The sequence below is a fragment of the Panthera leo genome, chromosome B4 (assembly GCF_018350215.1).
Source record: "Panthera leo isolate Ple1 chromosome B4, P.leo_Ple1_pat1.1, whole genome shotgun sequence".
Taxonomy (NCBI): Eukaryota; Metazoa; Chordata; class Mammalia; order Carnivora; family Felidae; genus Panthera; species Panthera leo.
The window spans coordinates 4,368,114-4,380,419 of record NC_056685.1 but is presented as its reverse complement, the minus strand read 5'-3'; the positions used below and the strand labels follow the sequence as shown (position 1 = coordinate 4,380,419).

At 46.2% G+C, this 12,306-nt stretch overlaps 1 protein-coding gene across 1 annotated transcript in view; it reads left to right on the top strand.

The window, feature by feature from the left end:
• The window catches only part of LOC122223817 (aldo-keto reductase family 1 member C3-like), a 92,965-nt gene that overhangs the window by 60,449 nt on the left and 20,210 nt on the right, over positions 1–12,306 (top strand). The window contains 2 exon segments of the mRNA XM_042944753.1: positions 8,359–8,477; positions 9,019–9,083. The gene's annotated coding sequence lies outside the window, so the exon portion shown is untranslated.

The following is a 12,306-nucleotide window of genomic DNA, read 5'->3' as shown; positions in this document are numbered from 1 at the left end:
GTTTCATCTGTTCTTTGTTCCTTTTTTCTCTTTTTCTGCTTTCTTTTGTATTAACACATTAGTTATATTTAGCTTCATTATTATCTTATTAGCTTACCTTTAACCTTTTTTTTGCAGTTCTTCTGGAATGTAAAATATTACTCTTCTAGGGTCTATACTGAATTCCATGGGTTTTCAACAAAGATTCTCTACTCTGCTGATCAAAACTCAGACATGTCCTAGCTCTGTGTCATCTTGGAATTGTTTAACTAAGTGCTCCCATCTATATTTGTGTGGCTTTGTGGCGTTTCACATCTCAGTATTTAGTCATACACTCAAGGGGACTCCTAGGCAGATTTTGGGGGCTCTTTTGCTCTATGGCTCCCTGTTTTCTGGTAACCACCGTGCAATATCTAGCTTCCCCAGCCTGCCTGGGCTTTGACTTCAGTCTGGTCCTTTCAACGAGACTGATATGCTCTGCTTGGGTTTCCCTGCCTGTGTTGTGGTCTGGACATTGTCTCCCCTTCAAGTATGACTTTCATTCCAAAGCACCACAAGACTTCAGGATATTTTACTCTGCTTCTCAGATGCTTCTGGCCCTGACCCCAAGCTTCAAACATGCCCTAGACCTCAGAAAATGTCTCTTGGGAAAAAACCCTGCAGTACTTTGGTGTTTTTGTTTTTGTTTTTATTTTTGAGTTTATAATCTGCCATGCCAGGCCTGCACTATGCCAGATACTCTCTCTGCTAGTTTGTAAATCCCTGAGTAGAATTCCTTTGTCTGGGTCAAGCCTGACTTTGGCTCATCAAAACTGGGAAATTCCTGCAGGAAAGAAAATAGCTCATGATCATCCATGCATTGAAGAAGGGGAATTTTAGTTTGTCTCATTTCTGTTGTTTCCACAACTTTCCAGTACACTTAAAATATACTTTTTATAATTTATCTGGGGTTTTCTCCTTGAAAATTTGCAGCAGAAATGCTGTCCTTCATAATAAACTCTGCCTGTCTTATTCTTTATTTCTATTAGCTCTTCATTGTTCTTTTTAAGGAATAGAATTTTATTTTTGTTCTATGGATTCATTCTCACCTTATCCCTCTGAAGAATAACTGTAGTCTTTGTTTTAAAAATTCCATTGTTGGGGGGCACCTGGGTGGCTCAGTCGGTTGAGTGTCTGACTTCGGCTCAGGTCATGATCTCACAGCTTGTGAGTTCAAGCCCTGTGTTGGGCTCTGTGCTGATGGCTCAGAGCCTGGAACCTGCCTCGGATTCTGTGTCTCCCTCTCTCTCTCTACCCCTAACCCACTCGCATTCTGTCTCTGTCTCTCTCAAAAACAAATAAACATTTGAAAAAAAATTAAAAACTCCATTGTTGGCTAGTCTCTATGCTTTTTTGTCCCTAAGTTGTTTGTCCTCTTTCTTCCTGTCTTTCATGCCATAGAATTTCCCCAAACGACTGGTAATGTGCTCTATAAGGGGTGGTGGGCGGAGCTTTATCCCAGTATAAATTGGGGAACCTCAAAAGTAGTAACAGTAAGAATTTTCTCCAGATCAGATCCCTTTTGCAGAGAAAGATCTTTTATCCTCCTGGGTGAGGTCACTTTTGGGTAATTTAAACAATGAAATCTCCCACAGTGGGAAGGAGGGTGCAGCCTGCGGGAAGGCGCTTGAGATCACTCATTTTATCTTATTATTATTTTCTAAATATTTATTTATTTTTGGGAGAGTGCAACTGGGGGAGGGGCAGAGAGAGGAGGACAGAGGATCTGCACTGGCAGGCTGATAGCAGCAAGCCCAAAGTGGGGCTCGAACTCATGAACCACGAGATCATGACCTGAGCTGAAGTCAGACGCTCAACCCACTGAGCCCCCCCGGGTGCCCCGAGACCATGCATTTTAAGCACTCTGCTCACTGCCTGTTCATTAGTTGGCACTCAACTCATTTTCCATGTCCTGAGTATACAGTGATACCAGGAAGACTATTTGGCCTACTGGCACAGAAATAGACTCTTACAAATAGGGTTTCTATGTGCTAATTGGGTTCTGCCAATTAGAAGCGCTCGCATGGGATTTGGAAGGCAGAAGCTATTGCCTTATGGTTTGGGGGTGTTTTCTGCTGGCAGTTAAGGTACTAGTGATGGCAGGCGGCAGCCTCTGGCTTCGGAGGTGGCCACAGGCCGTCGTGGTGCAGAGGCTACGTGCACGGGACCACCTGGCACCTGTTTCGTGCTGCGAAGACCAACTCGCTGATGGGCGGTGACCGCTCCGTTGTCCAGGGCACCATGGCAGCAGTGGGTTCGTGACCACTGGAGATCACCGCTTTGGGGGGGTGTTCTTGAGTTACCGAGGCCACCTCCTGATGGCCTGCTTTCTGACTGGGGACTCTGGACACCGGGACTCTGGACACCTCTGTGGACCATCAGTTATGGGGGCATTCCTGGAGATCATGTGGAGATCCCACTTTCTGGCCCTGCCAGTGATTTTCTGAGCACCCAGTTCTTTCCATCATCTCTGCTCAAAATGCACTGGGCAGTTTGTGTTTCTGACACGGAACTTCGCTAGTATGGCATTTGTGCTTGCAGGCGAGGCAGGTCCTGAGGCTGCAGAGACACGGACACTCTCGGGTGTGCATGTGCTCTGGTGTCTGTCCCCGGATTCTCTTCCCTCTGCCTCGGGAAACATTGAAATAAGTCAGGCATCCTTTCCAGCCTTTAAAATGAACAAAAGTCATATCCGGGGGCACCTGGGTGGCTCAGTCGGTTAAGCATCCGACTTCGGCTCAGGTCATGATCTAGTGATTCATGAGTTCGAACCCCGCGTCGGGCTCTGTGCTGACAGAGCTTGCTTTATACCACTCTCCACTGCTTACTTTCCAGAGGTACCCCCTTGATGAAGGTCAGTAGGCTTCTGTACCTTCACTGTGCGTTTACACAACATAGGACAGCCTGTGTGCACGTATGGACTCTACCCATACATACAAAGCCCATATTTTGGCATAGAGAGAGGCTGTGTAGACATATTACTCTGAATCTGCTGTTTTCACATCAGCTACCACATTCTTTCCAGGGCTCCCCAGTACGGTTGGAACCATGATTTATTTAAACTGAATTTTATTGACAAGTACGTATTTATTTTTTGGTTACTGTTTTTACGCGCAATGCAGCAAAGAATATCTTTGCCTATCTTTGGACACATGTAGATATTTCTGTGAGATATGTTTTTAGAGGTGGAATTGCTCGATCCGAGGAAAAGAGCATTTTAAACTTCAACTGATGTCAAATTGCCCTTGAAAGCATCGGTGACAACTTAGCCCTCCCAACAAAGGTCGGAGAGATCTTCGTAATGTACTCAGCCTCCACTTTTTATCCTAAATGTAGTTTATTTATATATACCTTCTGTTTTCCTTAATCACATTTCCTAACTAAGTATTCTGTCTTTCAAAAACTTCAGCTCTAAGTTACTCGGGCAAGTCTGCGTTATTTTTGTCTCCCGTTTCATTACTGTGCTTTAATCCCTGTTCCTTCTTCTTTGTTGTCCTGGCTCTAAGTTTGTATTGTTGTCTTTTTGGTCCCTCCTTTTACTGTTAGTTTTCTTCTTGTGTTTGATTGTCTGGGACTTAGGATTTTTGCCTTTGGTTTTGTTTCGTTAAGGAATTTGGCCCGCATGAGTTCTGTTTTACAAAGTGTCTCCTTTTACCCTCACGCATGGCTGATCCGATCAGGCAGTGCCAGGGTACCCAATTTCATGTGTGTGGACAGGCCCCAGACTTCTCCAGCCCGGCCACCTCTCTCCAGGATGCCTCGCCACAAAGTGGCCAGCGCCTCGGGGACTCCCCCCAGCCTCATGAGGAAAGCCTGAGTCTGGCAAAGCGCTGAGTCTCCAAAGCCAGTAGGGTCTGGGCATCGGGGGTGAATGGGATTTTTCATGCTGTGGGCCTTGTTCTTTCTTGTCTTTGGTGCTGGTAGTCGTGCTTCAGATTGGTCTTTTCCTTCACATGCAAGTATGGGAGTAGAACAGAGTGGAATTTAAGGCCAGGAGTGAGACCTCCCAGCTCAGATTCCTTGGAATAAACGTCTTCTCATATTTAGTCTTTATCAGAGCTCTGCTTTGGACAGCTGGGGACTCGCCCAGATGGATAGAGTTGTGTGTAATGACAAGAGAGCAAAAGGCAAGCTGAAGGCCAAACGCCAGCCCACAGCCTGCACCCACCCCTCACCCCCTTAAGGTGGGAGATATATATTAACATTCCTCAGGCACTAGTAACTGCCTGAGAATGAAAGCAGGGGAAAAACAAGTGAAAACAAGTAGAACAAAAACTTCACTGTAGTTTGTAACTCTCTTAATGATTTACAAGAAAAACACAGTAATAGACCTCCAAGAACCTATAGACTCAAATTTCCTGGAGCCCTAACATCACCTTCGCCTCCAAAGGGTAGAAAACCCTCGATAATCAGTCACTCCTCACCATCACCATGCTGCAACTCCTGCCCATGCGTCCTGTCCCCGTGCTATAATGAAAACACCTTTAAAAAAGAAATTAATGTCTATTTATTTTTGAGAGAGACAGAGACAGAATGCACGCAGGGGAGGGGCAGAGAGAGAGGGAGACGCAGAATCCGAAGCAGGCTCCAGGCTCTGAGCTGTCAACACAGAGCTCGACGCGGGGCTTGAACTCACAAACCGTGAGATCATGACCTGAGCCGAAGTCCGACGCTCAACCAACTGAGCCACCCAGGCGCCCCTCTCTCTCTCTTTTTATATATTTTTTTAATTTAGAGAGAGAGCGAGTGGGATAGAGGGGCAGAGAGAGAGAGAGAGAGAGAGAGAATCTCAAGCAGGCTCCACACTCAGTGCAGAGCCCGACAAGGGGCTCCATCTCACGACCCTGGGATCATGACCTGAGCTGAAATCAAGAGTTGGATGTTCAACCTACTGAGCCACCCAGGCGGCCCCTTCACTGAGACTCTATTTTTATATTTACCTCTTCACCCACTGCTCCCTTCTGCCTCCCTTTCTCGATCAGCCATCCTCCTACAGGATGGCTGACACCACTGAAGGTAGTCACACCCTGTGACCCATGACGATAGAACGCCCCGATGGACCCCTGATGGCCCTGTGATGGGACCCTCAGGACAAGCCCACCTGCTTTCCCTGCTCCAAAACTTTGCCAGAGCTTGCGGGATGTAAAGGCCGCTTCCTAAACCCTAACGCCTCCTCTGAGCCGTTGCAGGAAAGAGAAATTCTTGGCCCAGCGCCGTCCCCAGGACCAGTGCGGCCACTAAGAGAGGAGATGACCAGTCACCCAGTGAATGCTGGCCATATCTGACAATGACCAGGGAGAAATTCCCGTGCTTTCTGTGGAGCCCCCAAACCACACACGGATCATCACAGAGCTTCACTCCCGCGGGTATGGAGACAGACAGCCACTCCGCCATTCTTCCTTGGGAATGACCCAGCTCCCTGGGAGAGTGGCCACAAAGTCAGCAAGTAACAAGTTGATCAGGTGCACCTGTTAGCTGACCGGTTGTGTCTGTATTTGGTCTGGGCACACGGGCTGGTTGGTCTGTGACACTCAGGCTCAAATCCTCTGACCGGAGGATTGTTACAAGTGTATGGCTAATCCAGAGCCTAGGCGAGCGCAGAGGGACTGTCTCCTAAAACACAGGACACAAGCCACCAGGTGGTTGGCTCAGATAGCTCAGGATCCCTCGGCAGGTGGGTACTGCAGAGGGACACTTTTGACCTGAGGCGGACCCCCCTGCACTCTTAGAGACAGGGGCCCAGCTCGCCCAAGGCACCTGTCGCGACCACCTGGGTAAACCGTGGATCGTTTAACAACCGTCTATCGCTTCAGTTACGCTGGCCTCCCTCGTGCGTCCGGTAAACAAGCTGTGTGGCCAGACTCAGAAACGGTTGCGCAAATGGGTCAGATGTTTGCCAACCCCGAAACCTCACCGGTATTTGCAAGTCCAGATCTTGAGCCAACGGTGCTGGCGGGTCCCCTCGATTGCCCAGGCAGACTTTACTCTTCCAGAGGCTGACCCGCGCGAAGAGCCGTTTGGGAAGGCTAACCCAGGAGACCGTGTGGCCCGGCCCAGACTCACCACAGAGATACAGCGTCTCGCGCTCTTCCGTTCCCCTGGGACGCCACGTGCCTCTGAGCTCTGGCTTCACACAGAGCACTGTCTCCCCGCCCCCGACACCCACACCTCCCCAGACCCTGCCGCCAAGACTCAACTGCAGACGCGGCTGTTTGGTGGCCCTGCTGGGGCCGCTCGCTCGGGGACGTCAGCACCGCCATGAGTCCCGCCTCTCCCGCTGTGACTCTGACATAACTCATGTCAACCTTGTTCAAGTGCAGTGATTACAAAACTCTTAAAATCAAGGAGCCTGGGGCGCCTGGGTGGTTCAGTCCATTAACCGTCGGACTCTTGATCCCGGCTCAGGTCATGATCTCACGGCTGGTGAGTTCAAGCCCCGTGCGGGGCTCTGCGCTGACAGCATGGAGCCTGCTTGGGATTCTCTCTCTCTCCCTCTCTCTGCCCCTCCCCTGCTCATGTTCTCTCTCTCTCAAACTAAATAAACTTAAAAAGGGGGGAGCGGATAACAGAATGGGGGGTGGGGGAGTGTGGAGGGGTGAGGTGGGGTCATCGATTCTACGGTACAACCTGATAGCCCTGTCTCCTGACTGATCGGTAGGAGAGGGTGACGTTACCCCCGAGGATGAGCTTAACTGAGCCACCCAGGTGCTCCCGTGACCCCCCCTCTCACAGAGCAGCTGTCATTCACTGGCTTCCTCATTACTCTAGGATTTCCTGTTTTCATTAGGGACACCCGCCCCACCCCACCCCACACCTGCATCCTTCTGCCGGCTCCCCTTGCAAGCCTCATCCAGCCCAGGTACATGCCTTGGGAAGGGGCATTGCCTGTTCCAAAAAGGACGGACAACAGCCGGCAAAATGGCGACAGAGACCAAATGACAAATGTCTCAGGTTTTAACCTCTCAAACGACACAGACACAACAAACCCTTGGCCTCTTAAATGGTGATTTAAGATCCCCTAGCTGAGTGGCGTAGGGCCACTGTTTAGCTCTTGACCTCACACCGGCTGACCACGGACGTGTTGGCAAAATGGCGCGAACCTCCCATTCCACGTACGTTAGTAATGTGGGCCAACTCACCCAGCGAGTCAGGGCTGCATGCACTCTCCTGTGGCTATTACTAAAGCGAGTGTCACATAATTCCCCTCATGCCATATTACTCCAGGTTCCAAACATTTCCCAGTATGGCGTGGATTTATTTTCCTTTTCACCAAATGAGCCACCTGGCTATGCTCTGTGCATCAAAGGGTCGTAATTACTATCCTAGGAATATGCCCATGCTGTGGTTATCTTTTTTTCTTTTTTTAATTTTTTTTAATGTTTATTTATTTTTGAGAGAGAGAGAGACAAGAGAGAGACAGAGCATGAGCAGGGGAGGGGCAGAGAGAGGGAGACACGGAATCCAAAGCAGGCTCCAGACTCCCAGCTGTCAGCACAGAGCGCGACGCGAGGCTCGAACCCACGAACTGCGAGATCATGACCTGAGCTGAAGTCAGACGCTTAACTGACTGAGTCACCCAGGCGCTCTTTTTTTTCTTTTTTTAAGTTGGTTTATTTATTTTGAGGGAGAGTGTGAGCAGAGGAGGGGCAGAGAGAGAGAGGGGAGAGAGAGAATCCCAAGAAGGCTCCACACTGTCAGCACAGAGCCTGATGCGGGGCTCGAACCCACAAACCCTGAGATCATGACCTGAGCTGAAATCGAGATTCAGATGCTTAACCAACTGAGCCACCCGGGTGCCCCTGCTGTGATTTTCTTAAATGCTAAGAAACACTGTGGTGACACACACTGTCGACAATGTGTGGTGATAAGATGTTGCCCTATACCTTAAGGGTGTCTTCCATTCCATAGATCTCACCTACCTAAATCTCCCTGGTCATCTCTACCCGTTCCCCAAGTCTACCTAGTGCCAACAGTGATGTTAAAGCATGATGGGGCCAACTGCATTAAACATACTTTATTATTCTTTTAAAGTAATCTCTATATCCAACGTGGAGCTCGAACTCACAACCCCAAGATCAAGAGCTGTCTGCTCCACCGACTGAGCCAGCCAGGTGCCCCAAACATACTTTACATTTCTATAAACTGACGCATTAACACCCACAAAGTGGGAACTAGGTGCTCCTAGGTAAACCTTGCCCTTCACCCCCACCCCAAGAATATCTCGAGACTTTAAATAGCTCCAGGCCATATGATCCGATAGTCACAGTGAACACGGGACCACTGTCAACAGAACCAGCCAATCCCAAGCCTGCTCACCCAGGTTTGCCCGTTCCTTCCCAGAAGCCACAACAAAGTCCGTCCACGTCTCCGCTCCCGGGGAGTTCCGGCTTCCTCTCGACCAGCCGCAAAGCCTCTCCTGGGTGTCCCGAGTGGCACATTGTTCTCCTCCGGAACCGTGGGTAAGAAATGACTTTCAAACTCTCTCTGGGTCTCGGTCTGGGTCTTTGATTTCTGTGGAATCAGGATTTACGAGTTAAGGGGTATTATGAAACTAGGTTCAGTGGTTGCTGCCGGACTGCTTTCAAGTTCAGCTTCACAGACCTGAACTCAACGGATGAGATCCCTTTCTTCTCCACGCTCCCACCCGTGATAGATAGTAGGACACATGTACGTTTTTGCCCGTCAGGTGGCTGTGAGCTGAGATCTCTCCTACTCTGATTAGCTGTGCCCTGACTGCCAGAGAACATCATTTCTCTGTGTGCACATTTGGCTTAGTGTCCTGTGCACGGCGTCCTTGTCGCCTCACTCAGATTTTTTATTTGTCTTTCTCTGGTCAACTTCTAAGAGCTCCCTTAGGTTATAAATATCAGCTCCCTTCCATCCAGTTGATGAATATTTTCCGAATTTATCATTTACCTATTAAACTCTGACGCTAGGGAATTTCGCCATGCACAGTTTTAATGTTTGTATTTTCAAATACGTCTATTTTTTCTTTCATAGCGTTTGATTCTCTGGTCTATTTAACAAGGTCTTCTCTTGTGCAAGATAGTGACTTGGAGTTTCTTGTAAGTATTTTTCCTCTCCTTTTTTATTCTGTATATCATTTATGTGCCTAGAATTTGTTTTTATACATGGCGTGAGAGGGGAAATCCAATCCTATCTTTTTGAGTTCGATGGGCATTTCTTTTAGCATCATTAAATAATCTAAATAATTTAGCATTAAATAATTCATTATTCTCCTCTGAATTATATGACTCAGTTAATCATATCTTAAATTCTCTTAAATCATCTCTTAAAATAAAAACTAATTCTGGATTTTCTATTCTGTTCCAGAAGGATTTTTGTGTAACCTTATACCGATACAATTTTTAAAGATAATCCTGGCTTTATAATAAGTTCTGAAGTCCAGTCAAAAAAGGGTCCATCACTGATACTTTCCATGAATTTTCTCTCTGGCATTAAGTTTTTAATCTATACTTGAAAAATTTGTATCTAATTTTTAAAAATTGGACTTTTAGGGGAATTTGAATTTTAATTGTTTGGGCGTATATATATGATTTTATGAGAATTTACATTTTCATAAACTGTCCAAAAATTTTGCATACATTTTCACTTGCACGGATATTATTGTAGGCCTTCAGTGATGTTTGATAGTGTTTTCCCCTGTAGAAGTGCCATCACTCCTGTTAAATTTGTTCCTAAGTATTTTAAAGTTGTAATGATTGGAAACACAGGCAATAGTTTACTCATTTCCATTTTGTGGTACTTTGATGCAAATGTTATGTATCTGTCTTGTACCCAATGACAGGTCTTCAGTATATTCTAGTAACGTTTCTCCCCTAGAATCTCTGGTGTTTTCTAGTCGTGTGAACGTATCCAGTGTGTCACCAGATCTTTCCTTTTGTGTTATAACTGCATCCCTTATGACAGTTCATCAATTCAAAAGCATGCCTTTTTTCACAGTATAACACCTTTTTTTAAATTAAAAAAAATTTTTTTTAATGTTTATTTATTTTTAAGATAGAGACAGAGACAGAGCACGAGCGTGAGAAGGGCAGAGAGAGAGAGAGGGAGACACAGAATCCGAAGCAGGCTCCAGGCTCTGAGCTGTCAGTGCAGAGCCCAACACGGGGCTTAAACTCATGAACTGTGAGATCATGACCTGAGCCGAAGTCAGACACTTAACTGACTGAGCCACCCAGGTGCCCCAGTATAACACCTTTTTTTTATTATCAGATTTTAGTTAGATGGTTTTAGTATTTTGCAATACAGAAAATCGCTCCTGTGTTTCGGTAAATTCACACTTCTTCTTTTAAAATAATTTGATTTATATATACGTTTCTTGTTTGTTGATAGAATTGATATGTAACCTTGTGTAAGTTTAGGGCAAAGAGTGTGATCATTTGACGCACATGTATGTTGCAAAGTGATTGCGACCGTGAGGTTACTTAATACCTGTGCCACTTCGCACAGTTACTTTGGGGGAAGGGGTGAGAACTTTTAAAATTTACTGGCTTAGCAGTTTGCAAGCGTGCAAGACAGTGCAATTAACTAGAGTCAGCATGCTGCTTAGATCCCCAGAAGTTACTCATTCTCCAATGGTAAGTTTGTGCCCTTGGTCACCTTCACCCGTTTTCTCCTCCACGTAGCCGTGGCCTGGCAATCACCATCCTACTCTGTTTCTATACATTCGGCGTTTTTAAGATTCTGTAGACTATATCAGAAAGTTAAATGGGGAACATTTCAAATATTTATGTATCCTGTCATGAAGAAATAATAACCCTACTGCGTATTCACATGAAAAATACATTTTATGAAGAATAAAAGTATTTTGCAAAACAAAAATCAATTAGGGAGAAGAGTGATATTGTTTGATATTTTTGAAAAACGAATGAGTAGCCTAACAGAAGCCAGCTAGAGTATCAAATCTGCTTCTGCCTTCAGTGTGGTGCAATACGCCACACCATATAGACCTCTGGAAGCTCCACTGGATACATGTGAGATGATAGTGTTGGGGTGCCTGGTGGCTCAGTCGGTTAAGTGTCTGACTTCAGCTCAGGTCATGATCTTGCGGTTCGTGGGTTCGCTCTGTGCTGACAGCTCAGAGCCTGGAGCCTGCTTCGGATTCTGTGTCACACTCCCTCTCTCTCTGCCATCTCTTCCCATCCCCTCTCGTGCTCTGTCTCTCTCTCTCAAAAATAAATAAACATTAAAAAAAAAAAAAAAACTTGAGAAAAAAAAAAAACACACCTGACTTCACACTCGATGCGGGAAGACTGAAAACTTTCCTGCTGAGATGGGGAGCAAGACAGGATGCCCCTTCCCACCACGCTAGTCAACGTTGTACCGGACGTTCTAGCCAGAGCCATGAGGCAAGAAACAGAAACAAAGGGCATCCAAATTGGAAAGGCTGGGGTAAAACCATTCCCAGTCACAGAGGACGTGACCCCACATACAGCAAATCCCGAAGAGTTCTTAAGGAAACTCGTAAAGCTAATAACCGAATTCAGCAATGTTGCAAAGCACAAGACCAACACAAACGATCAGTTGTGTTTCTACACGTCACTAGCGAACAATCCAAAAGCTAATTTTTGACAGGTACATAGTCTTTGTTGGTGGTGACAAAAATGTTTCGCATGTAGTGAGCGGTGGAGGTTGAACAACACCGTGAATCGATTTAATGCCACTGGATTGTACACTTATCCGTGGTCGAAATGGTAAACATTACGTTATGCAGATTTCACCACAACTAAAAAATATTAATCTACAGGGAGATAGCTGGAGATATTATGATAATGTCTACTGATTTTATGGAGCAGAGGTCCACGAACTGTGGCTGGCAGGCACAGCTCACTGCCTGTGTATGTACGGCCCACAAGCTAAAAATGGCTTAGCCATTTTTTAGTGGCTGAAAAATCCAAAAGACAAATAATAATTCCAAATGCAGGACACTTGAAATTTATGCGAATTCCAACTTTCAGTATTCAGAAGTCAAGTGTTCTGGAACCAAAAATTAGCCCAAATTGCTGGATTTGGATGACTGATTTATTCCTAGTCAGGGCCCTGATGTGGTTACTTCTCCAAGAATGATTCAAGTCCAAGCCACGGATCACCAAATTGACCTCTCTTTTTATGATAAAACTTAACTTTCTACACACTTTAAAAAACACCCATGCCTTTGCCTTCTTCATAGGTTTTAGTATTTTTGCATGAATTGACATGCCCTTTTGAGGTTCCATTTATCGGTGTTGTGGGATCCACAGTATTTAATTGCCTCTCCTAAGGCTA